Source organism: Monodelphis domestica, chromosome 1 (assembly GCF_027887165.1).
Source record: "Monodelphis domestica isolate mMonDom1 chromosome 1, mMonDom1.pri, whole genome shotgun sequence".
Lineage (NCBI taxonomy): Eukaryota > Metazoa > Chordata > Mammalia > Didelphimorphia > Didelphidae > Monodelphis > Monodelphis domestica.
Window position 1 is genome coordinate 699,589,302 of NC_077227.1, and position 15,810 is coordinate 699,605,111.

General features: G+C 46.9%; 1 protein-coding gene and 1 long non-coding RNA gene across 7 annotated transcripts in view; one reads left to right on the top strand and one right to left on the bottom strand.

Moving 5' to 3' along the window:
• The window catches only part of GSE1 (Gse1 coiled-coil protein), an 869,104-nt gene that overhangs the window by 346,715 nt on the left and 506,579 nt on the right, over nt 1–15,810 (top strand). The gene's annotated exons all lie outside the window — the stretch shown is intronic.
• LOC103093262 (uncharacterized) lies at nt 1,900–14,056 on the bottom strand. Of its 2 annotated transcripts, none has more exons than XR_008917727.1 (3): nt 13,756–14,056; nt 8,451–8,552; nt 1,900–2,107 (listed from the first exon to the last, which is right to left on the bottom strand). It is a non-coding gene; the product is annotated as an uncharacterized LOC103093262 (long non-coding RNA). The 2 variants fall into 2 exon arrangements; XR_008917726.1 differs by lacking the exon at nt 13,756–14,056 and adding an exon at nt 9,348–10,333.

Consider the following 15,810-nt stretch of genomic DNA (forward strand, 5'->3'; position numbering starts at 1 on the left):
CTGCCACTCTGTACCCTAATCTTACATCTCTGCCTAAACCCCCATACCTGGAATGCTCTCCTTCCTCCCCTTCAATCCTTTAAGGATCAAGTCATTCTTCCTTCAAGGGGCCTTTTTTGAATTGCCCCAGGCATTAATATCTCCTCTATCCCTCCCATCACTGTGGTATACACACACATGTGTGCATATATATTTACTTCATGTAGGATCAGTGGGTAGCGTGCTATTTTTGGAGTCAGGAGCTCAAGCCCAACCTCAGACACTTACTAGCTGTGTGACCCTGGGCAAGTCACTTCACCCTGTTTGCCTCAGTTTCCTCATCTGTGAAATGAGCTGGAGCAGGAAATGACAAACCAGTCCAGTATCTCTGCCAAGAAAATCCCAAATGGGGTCGTGGAGAGTTGGATGCTACTAATCGACTTAATAGCAACAAATATGTGTGTGTGTATATATATATATACATTCTGTATTTGCTGATCTGTGAACTCGTATCCCATTAGAAGATAGTGTCTGTGCCCAGCCTGGCACACTGGCTGCTTTGAGGCTCACTCCCTTTCTGGATGCACCTCTCCCTTCTCACCTCTCTGTGTGACGTGGCATTCTTAGTTGTGTCTCACGCATGGCCATTGAGTCTCCGCTGCCTTAGCGTGGAGCCTGTGTTCTCAAAGGCCATCCAAGTGGTTGGCAGGTTCTCCGGCACTGGAGAGACTGTGCGTGGCCCCTTAACCCACTGACTCCTCTCCGAGGCCAGCCCAAGCCCAGAGGGCTTAGCCGGCGCCCCAGCCACCCATGGCCAAAGCCCAGCCATCTCCCTTCCGGCTGAGAGCCTTTCCCCTCCTCCCTCACTTGGGGAAGCTGGGAGATCTCCCACTCTACCAGAGCCCCAGGCCCCGCTGTCCCCAGGAATTGGCCTGCTCTCCCAACTGGCAAGAAATGTGAAGAAAAAGGCAAAAAAGACGGGGAGCTTTGGGAGGAGGGATGTCTGGCCTGCCTCGGGCCTTGAAGGAGTGGAATGCATCCTTCTGACCGCGGCTTTTTCCTCCCTCCTCTTAGAAAACTTCTCTAAGAAGAGGCTGTCTCTTCTCCACTGCACAACAGCAGAGATCCAGCCGCCAGCTTCCGGGATGGACCAGAGCACTCTGGGAGGGTGGGGATCCCTCCTGGTCACTGGCCCTGCCCCCCTTCCCCTCCTCCCACCCCCACCCCCACCCTGAGCTGCCTGGGCCCCAAGGGGAAGCTGTGAGGAATCAGCTGCCTATCTCTGGGTCAGGAACTGGCTGTAGCAGCAGGGAGAGCTGGAACAGGCCTATCTGGTGGGCTGAATGGCCAGGCCCTCCCACGGAGATAAGCCCTGGGGTTCACAGAGCCAGGTGCACACACATCAAACCCAGATAAGAGCCAGGCTGCTCCCTCCCTGGGAAGCACATTCTGGGCTGATTGTGCCTGACCAGAAGGGGGTGGGGGGAAGAGAAGGGGACAATGAGGAAGGGGGGCCAAGACCCCAGGAAACAAGTCCTGATGCAAGTGGGAGCCAAGGGAGAGTCTAGACCCTGGATCCTGGCAGCCCAGCCAAGGAGCGAGATCCAAGAGGCAGAGTGTGTGCCTACATGTGTGAAGCTGTGTGTGTGCATCCTGGGACACCTTCTAGCCTGTGATTGTTCATGTCTGCCAGCTCCAGGGCTTGGGAGACCCTAAAACAAGAGGCTGGTCACGGGAGCATCTTCTCCATGGCTGTAGCGATTCCGAATCTGGTCCTCATCTGGGAGGCAACCTAGCATAGGAGAGTCTAATGGACTTAGAGCGACCCAGGTTCAAATCCTGTCTCCGACACTTAGTAGCTGTGTGACCATGAGAAATACACTTAATTCTCTGTTGCCAGTTTCTTCCTTTGGTACCTGGAATAGCTACTCTATAAGCATGCTGGGACAAATAATAAAATAATGGATGTAAAGGACTCCATACAAAATAACCTTTATTCTCTCCTGCTTAGCTGCCTTCCTACCCTCTCTCCGGAGGGCTGGGCTTGGCATGGGGGTGAGCCATATCTTGCCTTGGCCATAGATCAGCCTGTGTGGCCACCGGAAAGTCTTTGGAGATCTCAGTTCCCCTAGCAAAGGGAGGAGAAAGGGAACAGGCATTTATTAAGCTCCTGCTACATGCCAGGCACTGTGCTAAGGGACCTAAGTGCTACCACTACTACTGATGGTGACGATGACGATTTAATTTTTTAATCATATTTTCTTTCCCCCCAATTACATGGAAAAATAATTTTTAACATACATTTAAAAAATGTTTTTCAAATTCCAGGTTCTCTTGTTCCTTCTTATCCTCCCCCTCTCCCCGAGAGATTTTACATGTGCAATCATGGAAAACAGCTTTTCATATCAGTCCTTTTGTAGAAGAGATCTCAAAGGAGAAAAAGTGAAATAGAGTATGTTTTGGTCTGCATTCGGACTCCATTAGTTCTTGCTCTGAAGGCTGATGGCATTTTTCAGATGATGATGATGATGATGATGATAGCAGCTAACTTTATATAAAGCTTACTATGTGCCAGGAACTGTACTAAGTGCCTTATAAAATCATCTCATTTTATCCTCACAACAACCTTGGGAGGGGAGTGCTATTATTATCCCCATTTTAGTGATAAGGAAACTGAGGCAGAAGGAGGTTAAGTCATTTGCCCAGGGTCCCATGGCTAGTTTGAGGCTAGATTTGAATTCAGGTCTTCCTGACTGCAGGCCCAGGAAAATCTCAGAGTCCTAGTTACCAAGGAATTATCCTTCTTCATTGGTGAGGAAGTTGCCTCACAGAGATGAAATCCCAAATCAGCTCTTCCTGCCAGTGTGGCTTCATCCCTGTCCCCACATATGTTCCTGCTTTTCTGTCTCCAAGCCTTTGCTCACACCATTCCCCTAAGCCTGGCATCCCTAGCCCCTCTCAAATCTTAGCCATTAAAAAAATAAGTCTTACCTTCTATCTTAGAATTGATTCTAAGTATGGATTCAAGGCAGAAGAGTGGTAAGAGCTAGGCAATGGGGGGTAGGTGACTTGTCCAGGGTCACCCAACTAGAAAGTGCCTGAGGTCAGATTTGAACCCAGGACCTCTCTGTCTCTGCACTTGGCTCTCTATCCCCTGAACCACCCAGCTGCCCCCTGAGGCAGGATTTAAACTCCAGATTTCCTGACTCCAAATCCTCCATTCTGTCCACTGGGCCACCTAGCTGCCCACAGTGTTCAGCAGAGCATGCATCTTTGCATCAAAGGAGATAATATATGTAAAAAGCTTGGTAAGCCTTTCAGCACTGTCTGCATGTCAGCTGCTATTATTGCTGCTTGGTTGAGTCCCCCTACCTTAGACTGTAGGGAGGGATATCCACACAGCCAGAAGAGTACACAGGTGGAACCCATTAATGGTGCCTTCGCTCTAATCTGGTCTATCTCTTGTTTGGAACAGGCACAGAGAGAAACCCCTTTGTTTTATTTCTTTTTAATCCCTTAACTTCTGATTTAGTATCAGTTTGGGGACAGAAGAGAGCCAAGGGCTAGGCAGTTGGGGTTAAGTGACTTGCCCAAGGTCTCATAGCTAGGGAAGTGTCTGAGGTAAGATTTGAACCCAGATCCTCCCAACTTCAGGTCTGGCACTCTTTCCACTGTGCAACCTTGTTGCTCATCCCCTTTATTTTATAAAGGAAGGCCCAGGATCATGGTTCTTGAGTTGGAAGGGACCTGAAAGTCCATCTAATTCACTACCCCCCATTTTATAGATGAGGAAACTGAGGCCTAGAGAGGTTATAGGCCCTCAAGGTCACATAATAACTAGATGGCTTAAAAGTGCCAGATCTAGATTTTGGAAAACTCATCTTTCTGAGTTTAAATGTGAACTCAGATATTTATTAGCTGTGGGACCCTGAACCAGTCACTTTACCCTGTTTGCCTCAGTTTCCTCATATGTCAAATGAGCCAGAGAAGGAAATGGCAGATGGGGTTATGAAGAGTCAGATAAGACTGAAAATGGCTGAACAACAACAAGGTCATGGAGGTAGTAAATCTTAAAAGTAGAAGTTGAACCTGGGTCCTCAGACTCAGAACCAGTCCGGTCCACTGTACTAGGTCACTTCTCATCACCTTCTTTCTCTAGTTTCTGCCACATAGAACCAAGTCTCTTTGGTTGGGGCAGAGAGAAGACATTGAGAAGACTCCTTATAGAAATGAAGACTAGCATGCCTAACAGGGGATGAGAGGACCGGGAATTGGTGGGATGCTGTGATGGATCCCACCCTTCCCATCACCGCATTGGAGCCCAGCCTACATGAGTCTGGTCCTTGGCTGGGTTCAACAAATGATTTACCACCTAGTGAAGGAAGGCTGACCTTGTTAGGGGAATTCACCTGAGATCAGTCTGGCTCTTCCTTGCTTTCCTCCCAGTTACTTGAGCAAGAAGAAGAAAGGTTGTAACCATTCCAGTTTTTCTAGATCATTGAGATCCTTCTGGACTCAAAGTCAACTGAGCCACCTTACCTTTGTTTAGGGGTGCAATGTGGTACATTGGCAAGAGCAGTAGGTTTTTCGTATAGATCCTTGAGGACAGGAACTGCTTCCTTTGGGTCTTTGTCTACCCAGTACCTAGTGCTGGCACACAGTAAGTATTTGATACATATGTGTTAAAAGGAGTTGAGTCAAAGGACCTGGATTCAAATCCTAACTCACTTAGTAGCTAGGTGACCTTGAGCAAGTATCTTTTCTCCTCTGCAGCTCAGTTTCCTCATACATAAAATAGGGAGTCTAGATCTGACAAGATCTCTAAGAACCTTCTAGTTATAAGTCTTATGATGCAGGAGTTGGGAGATCTGAGTTGTAGTTCTGGTTGTCAGGAGTCAACTCTGTGACCCTGGGTAAATCACATCTTTCTAGGTTTCCTCATCTGTAAAATAAGGGTGTTGGGTAAACTGGGGCAAGTCCTTTTCCTCCTTTGAGCCTGTTTCTCATCAGTAAGGGAAGGGGTTAGTCCAAATGGACCCTTAGCTTCCTTCTGGCTCTATGAGGCAGCTCACTCTGAAGAACTGGTCAAATCCATTTGACATGCTCTAGGCCCCCATTGTGTGGGTGTGGGATTCCCAGAAGCCTCAGGGAGGCGCTGTCGTTCTTGCAAACAGTGTCCTAAGCATGGTCCCAACTCCTCTGCCCTGTATGAGAAGGAGAGGCTGGGGGGATGCCTCCTGGGTTCTTTCCCTGCAACCACAGGCTTTTTCTTGGACAATCTCTTCAGAAAATCTCTTTCCAATTTGTTCTTCCATCTCTAGATACTGGCATCACTCCCTCCCCCCATCTCAAACTTAATCCTCCTTTTGGAGTCCACATTATTGAATAATGAGACCATGTCCAGCCCAGGTATCTCCCATTAAAGCCAATCAGAGACTCACTCCTAACAAGGCTGAGAACATTTGAACCACCCAAGCTGCCAATTTGACCATGCCCCCCAGTGCCCGGAACTCCAGGCAGTGGCTGTCAATGGTCTGATAAAAAAATAAGAGTATTTTCTCTTTAAAGCCCTGTTTGCACCCATTCTCATCCCTCCTGATTTCTCCAGCTCTCTAGGGACAGGCCACGGTGTCCTTGGTACAAGATACTTGGGCTGAAGGGGGCTGGGGGTATTTGGAGCTGACTCAGAAGATTCCTTGAGAATGGCTGAGCTCAGGGCTTGTTGGAACTTTTAAGAGTCCCAGGAGAGAGATTGTTTTGGAATTGGACAGTGCAGAGGGGTTAAGGCCTGGAGACTGTCTGGCCCCAATTATTTTTTTGTTTTCAAACTCTGGGGAAAATAGAAAGTTGTTCTTTGGTTGATTTAGGGTCCTTACACTTCTCTCCTTCCCCTCCCCTCCTTCTTTCTTTCCTCCCTCCCTCTCCTTCCTCCTCTTTTTTTTTTTTACCTCTTACCACCCTCTGCTTTCTTCCTTCCACTTCCCCTCCTTGTTTCTTAAACCCTTACCTTCAATTCTAAAATAAGAGTGGTAAGGGCTAGGCAAATGGGGTTAAGTGACTTACCCAAGGTCACACAGTCTGAGGTCAGATCTTAACTCAGAACCTCCCAATTCTGAGCCTGGTTCTCTAAGCACTGTGTTACCTAGCTGCCTTATTCCCACTTCCTTTCCCCTTCCCTCTCCCTTGTCCCCCCTCCCCTCACTGTTTACCCCTTTCCCTTCTTCTTTCCCTCCCCCTACCTTCCTCCCTTCCCCCTTCTCTCCCTCTGATTTCCTCTGCTGCTCTCTCTCCCCTCCCCCTCTCTGTTTTCTTTCCAGACTTTTCTCCCATCCCCCTTCAGTTTCTTTATCTGTAAAATGAGAGAGTTGAACTAGATGATCTCTAATATCTCTTCTAGCTCTAAATCCTATTATCTATTCCCTCACCCTCCCTTTTTCCTCCCCTAAGATCCTTCTGCCCTCACTCCTCTCCTCTCCCCTCCCTTAATCAAATAAACTGGCAGCCTCCCTCCCTTCCAGGCTGTGACCTCTGACCTCCCTCAGGTCTTCCTGGATGGCTCTGTCCCCTGACCTGACACCCCTGTCCCACCCCCAGCTCTCTGACTTGCTTATTTGCTCAGTTGGCCTCAGTTGCTAGGGCTTGGCCAGGTGCTATTAGGTTCAGCAGCTTGGAGAAAGCTGGGCTGCCTCTGGAGCAGCAGTCCCTGGAGATTGAGGGGGCAAGAGCCCCCCTGCCCCTTTGCCACCCTGCCTGGAATCCTGTCTCCATGGTGTGGTCTCCTGAAATAGTCTCCAGAAATTTCTTCTCCTGAGGGGTGGTAATTGCTGCTACAGATGTGGCAGGAACCAATCTCCCACTGTACATTGTACGCTTAATTATCTCTCCCCTGATTACTCACACACCCAGGGCTGTGTGTATTCCATAGCTAATAACTTCCCAATTACTCCTAGCCAGGCTTGCACATTCAGTAACCCTTCTATGGCTTCTCTGGGACTGGGCAGGAGGACCTGGTCATGTAACACAGGGACCGAGCCCCTGTAGGAGCTTCTCACGTCAGGCCGTTCAGACACTTAGAAAAGTCCTTGTCTGTTCAATCTACTGGACCTGTCGTTAATCTAGTTGGTACGTCTATATCTAGGGGATTTACTTGTCTGTAAAAAATACAGGCAGGGGGGGCTTTACTTTCATAGGAGAGAGAGAGAGAGAGAGGGAGAGAGAGAGAGAGAGAGAGAGAGAGAGAGAGAGGGAGAGAGAGAGAGAGAGAGAGAGAGAGAGAGAGAGAGAGAGAGATTAAAAACAAACATGTATTTGTGTGTATATATATTCTCATACATATGTGTGTCAGTGTGTATCCATGTAAGTGTAAGAACTTAAAGTAAGAATTGTCTTAGTGTAAGAACTCTTAAAATAGAAGGGCAAACACGGTTATAAGTGTTTTGCCTGCGGTCACTCCACTAGGAAGTGTCTAAAGCCAGATTTGAACCCTGACTTAAAGCCTGAAGCTCTAACCACTATGCTACCTAGCTACCTCAATAATAAATATATTTTCACTGAACTCAGAGAGAATAGGTAGGCCAATACTATTAGAAGGTGACCTACTCCAATCTCAGGGAAAAGTTGGTTAAAGCCAAGTGAAGGCTTTCTGATAATACGCCAGTAAAGATTCCAAAGGGGACTCTGTGTAAGGTATATAGGGGACCTGGAGTTCATTTCTCCCTTTGTGGGGTCCTCATGAAGTTCCCCTTAAGTATAGCTCTCCGCTAGATTCTTGAGGCTTAGTACCTTTCAAGAGTCCATAGCTAGCACCTTTCCCCATCGTGTGGAGTCACAACATTCCTGAATCTGCTACTATTCTCTGTCTTTCCCCATTCTCTTCCGTGTAGCCTTCATGACCAGCTCCAGTCGCTAGTGGGACCTCTAGAGGTCTCAAACACACCCAGTTACCTTGGTACTTCCCACTGAGAACTCTCTAAGATCAAGAAAAAAAAATAGTGGCAATAGAAACAGATACCGTGTGTTCTTGACCACATGGTGGCCCAGGGGAGAGATGGGCTAGCTTTTATATAGAGAAGATATATGTAGAAGATACCTGCAGCTCCAAAGAATCCTTTTTACTTAAAGAATAAGAAACTCATTTTACTTAAAGAGTTTAAAATCCTTTTTACTTAAAGAAAAAGAGAAAGAGATTCTGAAGCTGCATCTTTGGTCAGCACACTTAGTTCTGGTTCAGCTACCCCTGAGTCATCAGTTTTTCTGGCTCAGAAGCCAATTAGAAAACTTTTCTTCATCACATAGTGATGAAAAAAAGCCTCTGAGTCATCACGACTGGAAATGATCTCTGAGAGTGCCCCACCTTGAATTGGAACCAGGCTGAGGATGTCTGCACATATTCTATATAATAGACTAGGAAGGATAAATCGGAGCCTGTGGCATCTATTAACAGCTCTGTTGTCCATACAAGGTCCACTTACCACTATCCTCAGTCAGGTCAACTTTCATGGAACCAGAGACTCCTGTCTTGGTCCTTAATGCACCAAGTTACACTTCATCCTCTTCAGCCTCAGTGTCCTCATCTGTAAAATGAGGAGGTTGGATTGATCGCAAGACTTGGGGAGATAAGGTTGCTCTCTTCACCTAGTTAAAGGAATTTCATGGGCAAGAAGGCTTAGACTTGATGTGGGTGGCCCCAGAGTTTAGAATTAGGTATCAGGCAAAACAGCCCTCGCCTTAATTTGAGGAAAAACTTCCCAATGAATCCAGACCAAAGTCTAATTCCCTGCATCAGGAGGGAGGGAGTTCCCTATTGCTGGGGTTCTTTAAGCAAAAGAAGGATGGCCAAAGGCTGAGTATATTCTAGAGGAGGACTTCTGTTTGGGACATTTGACACTACTCTGTGTGTGTGTGTGTGTGTGTTTCATTCAGCCATGTCCCACTCTTCATGACCCCGTGAGCCATACTGTCCATGCATGGGTTTTCTTGGCTAAGGTGCTAGAGTGTTTTGCCATTTCCCATGGATTAAGGCAAGCAGAGGTTAAAAGACTTTCCAAGGGTCATACAGCTAGTAAGTGTCTGAGATGAGATTTGAACTCTGATCTTCCTGATTCCTGGCCCATCACTCTATTTTCCACTGAGCCATCTATCTGCCCCCATGTATATATGCACATATGCACATGCTGTATAAAAATAAATATATGTGTATATATTATTCCATTGATGTGTGGGTATTTGTAGATGTATGTGGGTAAATAAATATACCTATATCCATCCATCCATCTATCCATCTATCTATCTGTCTGTCTATCTATTTTGTCTGTCTATGTGACTGTCTGTCTGTCTATCTATCTATCAAATCTTATTTTGACTCTCACCCCACTCTTAGGAGGTAGGCTCTCCAAGTGGTCTTCTCCCCATTTTAAAGAAGATAAAACTGAGGTTCGGTTGAGTGAGTTGCCCACAGTCACGTAGATGGGAAGCGTAAGCCTGGACTGAGACCCAGGTGTCTGGTGATTCAAAGTTGGACACTTCCCATGAACTTTGTGGCCTCTTTATTTCATCATCTCTGGAGTCATCTCTAGCTCTCCCTCCTGGAATCTAAGTCCTCTGACGCAGTTGGGTGATTTATCCATTCTGCCCTTGGTGCCCCTTCCAGGATGAAGAGCTGGGGCAGGGATGGGAGGTTGGATAACCCAGGCTGCAGAAATGCCCCTCACGAGGGGCACCTCCCTTTCCTCCCAGGGTGGAGGAGGAGGGGGCAGGGAGCAGAGCTTGGATACTCCAAAGCCTTGTCCTAGAAAGTGAAGAAACAGAAAGGCTACAGTGACCACTAAGGAAAAACAAATGAGTCTACCCAAGTGTTTGAAAAGAGAACTTGGTGTGCTACTGTTATCTTGGTGATGGGGGCCCTTCAGCGTGATGGTGTCATGATACAAAGTGTCTCATTCATTTGCCCATCTGAAAAGATAGGCTTGTATTCAGCAAAACTTCCTTGTAACCAATGCTTCTTGACTTAGTTTGTCTAGCCAAATACTTGGTTTTCCTTAATTTACTGTGCTTGGTTAGAGCTTTTAGAAATAACACAACACTCAAAATCAGACATATGGAGAACACAGGTTAGGAAGAGGAATCAGGAGTCAGAAAACCTGAGTTTGAATCCTGACTCAGCCATGTACTTTCTGTGTGACCTTGGCCATGTCACCATTTTTCCTCCTCTGTGAAGCAACCTCTGGAACTTCTTCCAGTTCTAAATCTTGGATATTATAATAGAAATATATCTTTCTAATTTTGAAAAAACCTTTCCCTTCTGTCTTGGAATCAATACATCAGTTCCAAGGCAGAAGAGCAGTAAGGACTAGGAAACTGGCATTAAGAACCTTGCCCAGGGTCACACAGCTAGGAAGTGTCTGAGGCCAGATTTGAACCCAGGATCTCCTATTTCCAGGCCTGGTGCTCTATCCACTGAGCAATCTCACTGCCCCTACTTTCTCACTTAGTAACAATTTTAAGAAAGAAGAGCAAGGGCAAGGAAAATGGGGTGAAGTGCCTTGCCCAGCCAGATCTTCTCAACGTTAAGCCTGGCATTCTATCCCCAGAGCCACCCAGCTGCTCCCCTTTTTTATTCTTATTAAAGGAAGGACATTGGATGGTATGAGTTTCAAGTCCATTCTTCTTCTAACATCCAGTAAGTCAGTCAACAAACGTTTTAAGGCTTACTATAAACTAAGAGGACAACAGCTATTTGGCACAGTGGATAGAGTGCTGGGCTGTTAGGAAGACCTGAATTCAAATCTGACCTCAGATACTTACTAGCTATATGACTCTGGGCAAGTCTCTTTACCCTATTTGCCTCAGTTTTATAATCTGTAAAAATGAGCAAGAGAAAGAAATGGCAAACTATTCCATTATTTCTGCCAAGAAAACCCCAGATGGGGTCAGAAAGAGTCTTATCTCTCAGAAATGACTGGAGCAAATATAAAATATTTGGGAATCATTTGCCCAGACAAACACAGGGGTTATTTGAACACAATCACAAAACACTTTCACCCAAATAAAATTAGATCTAAATAACTGGAAAAGCATTAATTGCTCATGGGTAGGTTGAGCTAATATAATAAAAATGACAATCTTACCTAAATTAATTCACTTAGTTCCATACCAATCAGACTACCAAAAAAACTATTTTATAGAGTTAGAAAAAATTATAACAAAATTCATCTGGAAGAACAAAAGGTCAAGAATTCAAGGGAACTAATGAAATGATTGAACAACAACAAAAATGTGCTAAGAGATGGGAATACAGAGAAAAACAAAAAGGTCCTGCCCTCAAAAAGCTGCCTTTTTTTAATATTAAAAAAAACAACAACAACACATTACCTTCCGCTTTAGATTCGACACTATGTGTTGGTTCCAAGGCAAAAGAGTGGTAAGGGCTAGGCAATGGGGATTAAGTGACTTGCCCAAGGTCACACAGCTGGGAAGTGTCTGAGGTCACATTTGAACCCAGAACCTCTGAAGCTCCCTCCAGCTCTATTCCTTCAATAGTCCCTTAATCTTAGAGTTCTAAGTGTCCAATCCTCTAAGATCTCCCAGTTTTGTGCATTTCATCGTGAAAGAAGCAGTAGTCCTAAGGGCAGGGAGAAGAGGGAATGAGCAGAGAGGCAAAGCCCTTCCTCCAGAGTGGCAAGTGGGGAGGCTCCCCCTGCCTCCTATGTTTCCGAGGGGTCCATTGCTGCTTCCGGGACTTGCAAGCAATTCAGGAGAGCAGGCAGGGGATAAGGAGCTGGGTGCAGCCTTGCCAGTTTGGTATTTAAAAAGAAACAAAACCCAAACACCTCAGGTGGCCTCATATAATCAACAGATAGACTGCCCTGCCCTTCTCCTCCAGTCACCAAGGTAACAGGGCTGGGACCCGGGCTGGCTGCCCAGCAACCAGGCCCCTTCCCCACACCCTTCTCTGCATACCTCCCTCCGGCTGTGTGTTGCCAATGACATCTCATAAAATCAGAGGATTTAATAATCATAATAGCAAGGATTTATCTGGTGCTGTGAGGTTTGAAAAGCCCTTTACAAATGTTATCTCACTAGAGCCTCATAACAACCCTGGGAGGCAGGTGCTATTATTATCCCCATTTTACAGATGATGAAAAGGAGATGGAGAGGTTGTGACTTGCCCCCGGACACCCAGCTAATCAGGACTTGAGTTCTTCCTGCCTCCCAAGCCTGGCACCCACGACCTTGTACCACCTAACTACCTGGCCAGAATGGGCCATAGAAAACATCTCCCTGTAGAGTCAGTATGACAGAGTGGAAAGTGAAAAAAAAATTTTTTAAACCCATACCTTCTGTCTTAGAACCATCTAAGACAGAAGAGAGGTAAGGGCTAGGCAATGGGGGTAAAGTGACTTGGCCAAGGTCACCCAGCTAGGAAGTGTCTGAGGCCAGATTTGGACCCTGGACCTCCCATCTCTGGGTCTGGCTCTCAATCCATGAGCCACCCAGCTGCCCCCTCAATTCTTCTTTTAATCATTTAGGAGTGAGGTGACCTTAATAGTCCCTTATCTCCTCTGAGTCTCTCTTCATTTTTACCTATAGACATGTACCCTATTATTGTCTAGCCTCACCCCACCCCACCCACCCCCGCTCCCATTTTTCAGATGAGGAGTCTGAAAACTGAGTCTCCAAGAGGGAAACCGTATTGTCTAGGGTCTACAGAGTCTTCTAACTTGGAATCCAGAGTGCTCTTTACTTAACTGCTGTTGGCGGCTTGCTTCCTTCCTCCTCTAACACCACTCCCTACTGAATGCTCTCATTGCTGTTTACATGATTAGTTCCAGGTTTCATAAGTATAATAATGTTCTGGGGAAAGATGTGTAAGAAGCCGTAATTGCCTTCAAAGAACTTATGGGCTAGTTGAGGAGACGGCCTGAAAGGCACACACAGGAGAGCTGCCCACCTTGGGAGATTCGGGACAGCCACCTGGAGACCAAGCCTCCCTCCCTCCTGTCATTCCCCTCCAGGGCCAGGCGGACTGGGGGCAAGCTGGGAGCCCCTCACCGTTACCATCAGCCTTAGATAAATCAGCTTAGGATGCCCAAAGGGACCTTGGAGATCATTCCATCCCATTCCCCTTCATGGGGGAGAAAATGGAAGCTCCCTTAGCAAAGGGGATCTGGCCCTCCTTTCCCAAGAACAGCAAGGAAAGAAGGGAAGGGGAAATGTGGCCAAATGAAAACAGAAAGCGCCCGGACATCACTTGACGCCAAAAGATCCGGGTTCCAAAGAACTTAGAGTTCTAAGTGTCCAATCCTCTAAGATCTCCCAGTTTGGTGCATTTCATTTCCTTTCATTTCCAAAGAACCCGGATCTTTTGGCGTCAAGTGATGTCCGGGCGCTTTCTGTTTTCATTTGGCCACATTTCCCCTTCCTTCCTCCCCTTCTCTAGCCCCTCCTTTGCTCCAGCCAGGCCTCCCTCCCCAGAAGAGGGGTGCTTCTAAATAGGTTGGGGAGCTTTTCCGTGGCAACAAGAGTGGGAGGTGGTGAGCCACTGGTATGTAGCGGTGGATAGAGAAGAACCAGGTCAGTGAGGAGGGGAGGCTGGAGAAGTCAGGAGAAAAGCTTTTACCCATTTTGCCATCCCAGAAAAAGAGAAGAGCCGACAAGGGCCGCCCCAGAATGGAATAAACAAGGTTAGGAGAAGCCTCCTGGGCAGGCTGGGGACGCTGGGGCCTCAGCCACCCCCAACCAACCACATAGATTTTCAGACAACAGAGACTTCCTCACCGGAAGCAGTGACAACTGCCAGTGACTCAGACAGATGGGGGCCGCAGCGGGTGTAGATGCAGACACTCCTCCCCAGAGGACAGTGGGTGGGGGCCGCTGCCAGCTGAGGAAGGTAGCTCCCGGTTTCAGTTTTTGCTGGAGCAATTAAGCTCAGGCTCCTGGTGACAGCCTTTCCCTGAGTGAGCCCTCCTCTCCCAGTTATCCTCTCTCCTCTTAAAGATTATACCAAGATTCTATCCAGGAGAAACTCTCCTGCCAGAGCAGGGCTTCAGAAATATGCGCTCTGGGCATGACATCTCTCTTTCCCACCATGCCTTTTGGGGGAAACCTTGCATTCCTCTGTTTCTTTCTATTTATAGCATGCCAACAGCTTCCTCTGCATGATAGCACTGATCCTCAAGGGAGCAAGATAGGAATGGCAATGCCCTCCTCAATGGACAGACTAGCAGAAGGAGGCTCCAAAGAGGGGAAATGACTTGTCCAAAGCCACACAGTTGGACAGTGGCAGAACTGGGACCAGAATGAAGGCCTCCTGATTCCCCATTAGTGATCTTTTTTTACTTTCTTTCAATCCATACCTTCTGTCTTAGAATCCATCCTAAATATGGATTCCAATGCAAAAAAGAGTAAGGGCTGGGCAATTGGAGTTAAGTGACTTGCCCAGGGTCACACAGCTAGGAAGTATCTGAGGTTACATTTTTGAACTCAGGACCTCCCTATTCTCCACCTGGTTCTCCATCCACTGAACCACCTCTCTGCCCCCTGAGGCAGGATTTAAACTGTTTTCCTGACTCCAAATCCTCCATTCTATCCACTGAACCATTGCTGCCCCCTTGTTGACTGATGTATTTGAGAGGGGTGCTTAGAACAGGCAGTCAGGGTGATGTTTATTTGTCTTCATAACTCAGGGTCTTAGTGATGCTCACCTGCTTTCACCTCTGAGGTTTATTCTAGCCCCTTGTGACTCAGAGGAAGTATTTAATTGAGGGGTCTCCACCCAAAGGGGCCAGAGGAAATGATTCCATGGTCTCTGATGAAGCTCTCCTCCAACTCCAACTCTCCAAATTCCAGAGGCAAAAGAGCAGTCATTCCAGGAGAGGCTGTGGCTGCCAGAGCTCTTGGAAGGATTGTGAAATAGGAGTCCTCTCTCTTTCCATGGCCCAGTCTCCTCCCACCTGGCACCTGCCCTCTCCTGCCCTGCCCTGCCCTAGCTTGTGCCCCATTCTGGCTAATCCAGGCTATAGTGCTAACTGATCATCAAGGCTGAGATTTTCACAGATAAGAGCTCAGGGTGTGACACCACCTGGGGGAGCCACATTTTCCTAGGAGACTCCAGAAGGCAGAAGCCAGAGCTGAACAGGAAGGGTAGGGTTCCTCCACTGCCTCAGTGGGTGTCCCCCTTGTAGAGAAACAATCAGTGTGCTCTGGTTTCCACCAGATCCCCACCTTGGAATGAAAGCGGCTCCTACCCTTCTCTCCCCTCTGAATGAATAAACAAAGACCTGGCAGCTACTTAGGAAGCTTTGCCCATGCCTGATTTACAGGTTACTGAATAGGTGCCTGTCCTGAGAAATAACAACTTTCCATTGGCTTTTGGCTTAGGAGTTTAAGTCTAGATTAGAACTCAGGAAACCAGGGATCTCTGAGATCTCTTCTGGGGCTGACTTGATGATTTAGGTTGGTTCAGAGATTGCTCCCTTCCTTTAAGGGTGACCAGCAGATTGCAGAAGCTAGGAAAGCCAATGGATCTAGTATTCTATCCTTTAATTTTTTTTCCTTTTTTAAAATTTAGAATATTTTTCCATGGTTACACAATTCATGATTCTCCCCCCTGCTCTTTCCTCCTGCCTTCTGAGGCTGACAAGCAGTTCCACTGGGTTATACGTGGGTCATTGTTCAAAACCTATTTCCATGTTATTTGTATTTGCAGTAGAGTGATCCTTTAACATTAGAAACCTAATCATATCCCCATCAAACTATGTGATATGCTTTTCTTCTGCAATTCTGCTCCCACAGTTCTTTTTCATAAGTCCTTCAGAATTGTCCTGGTCATTG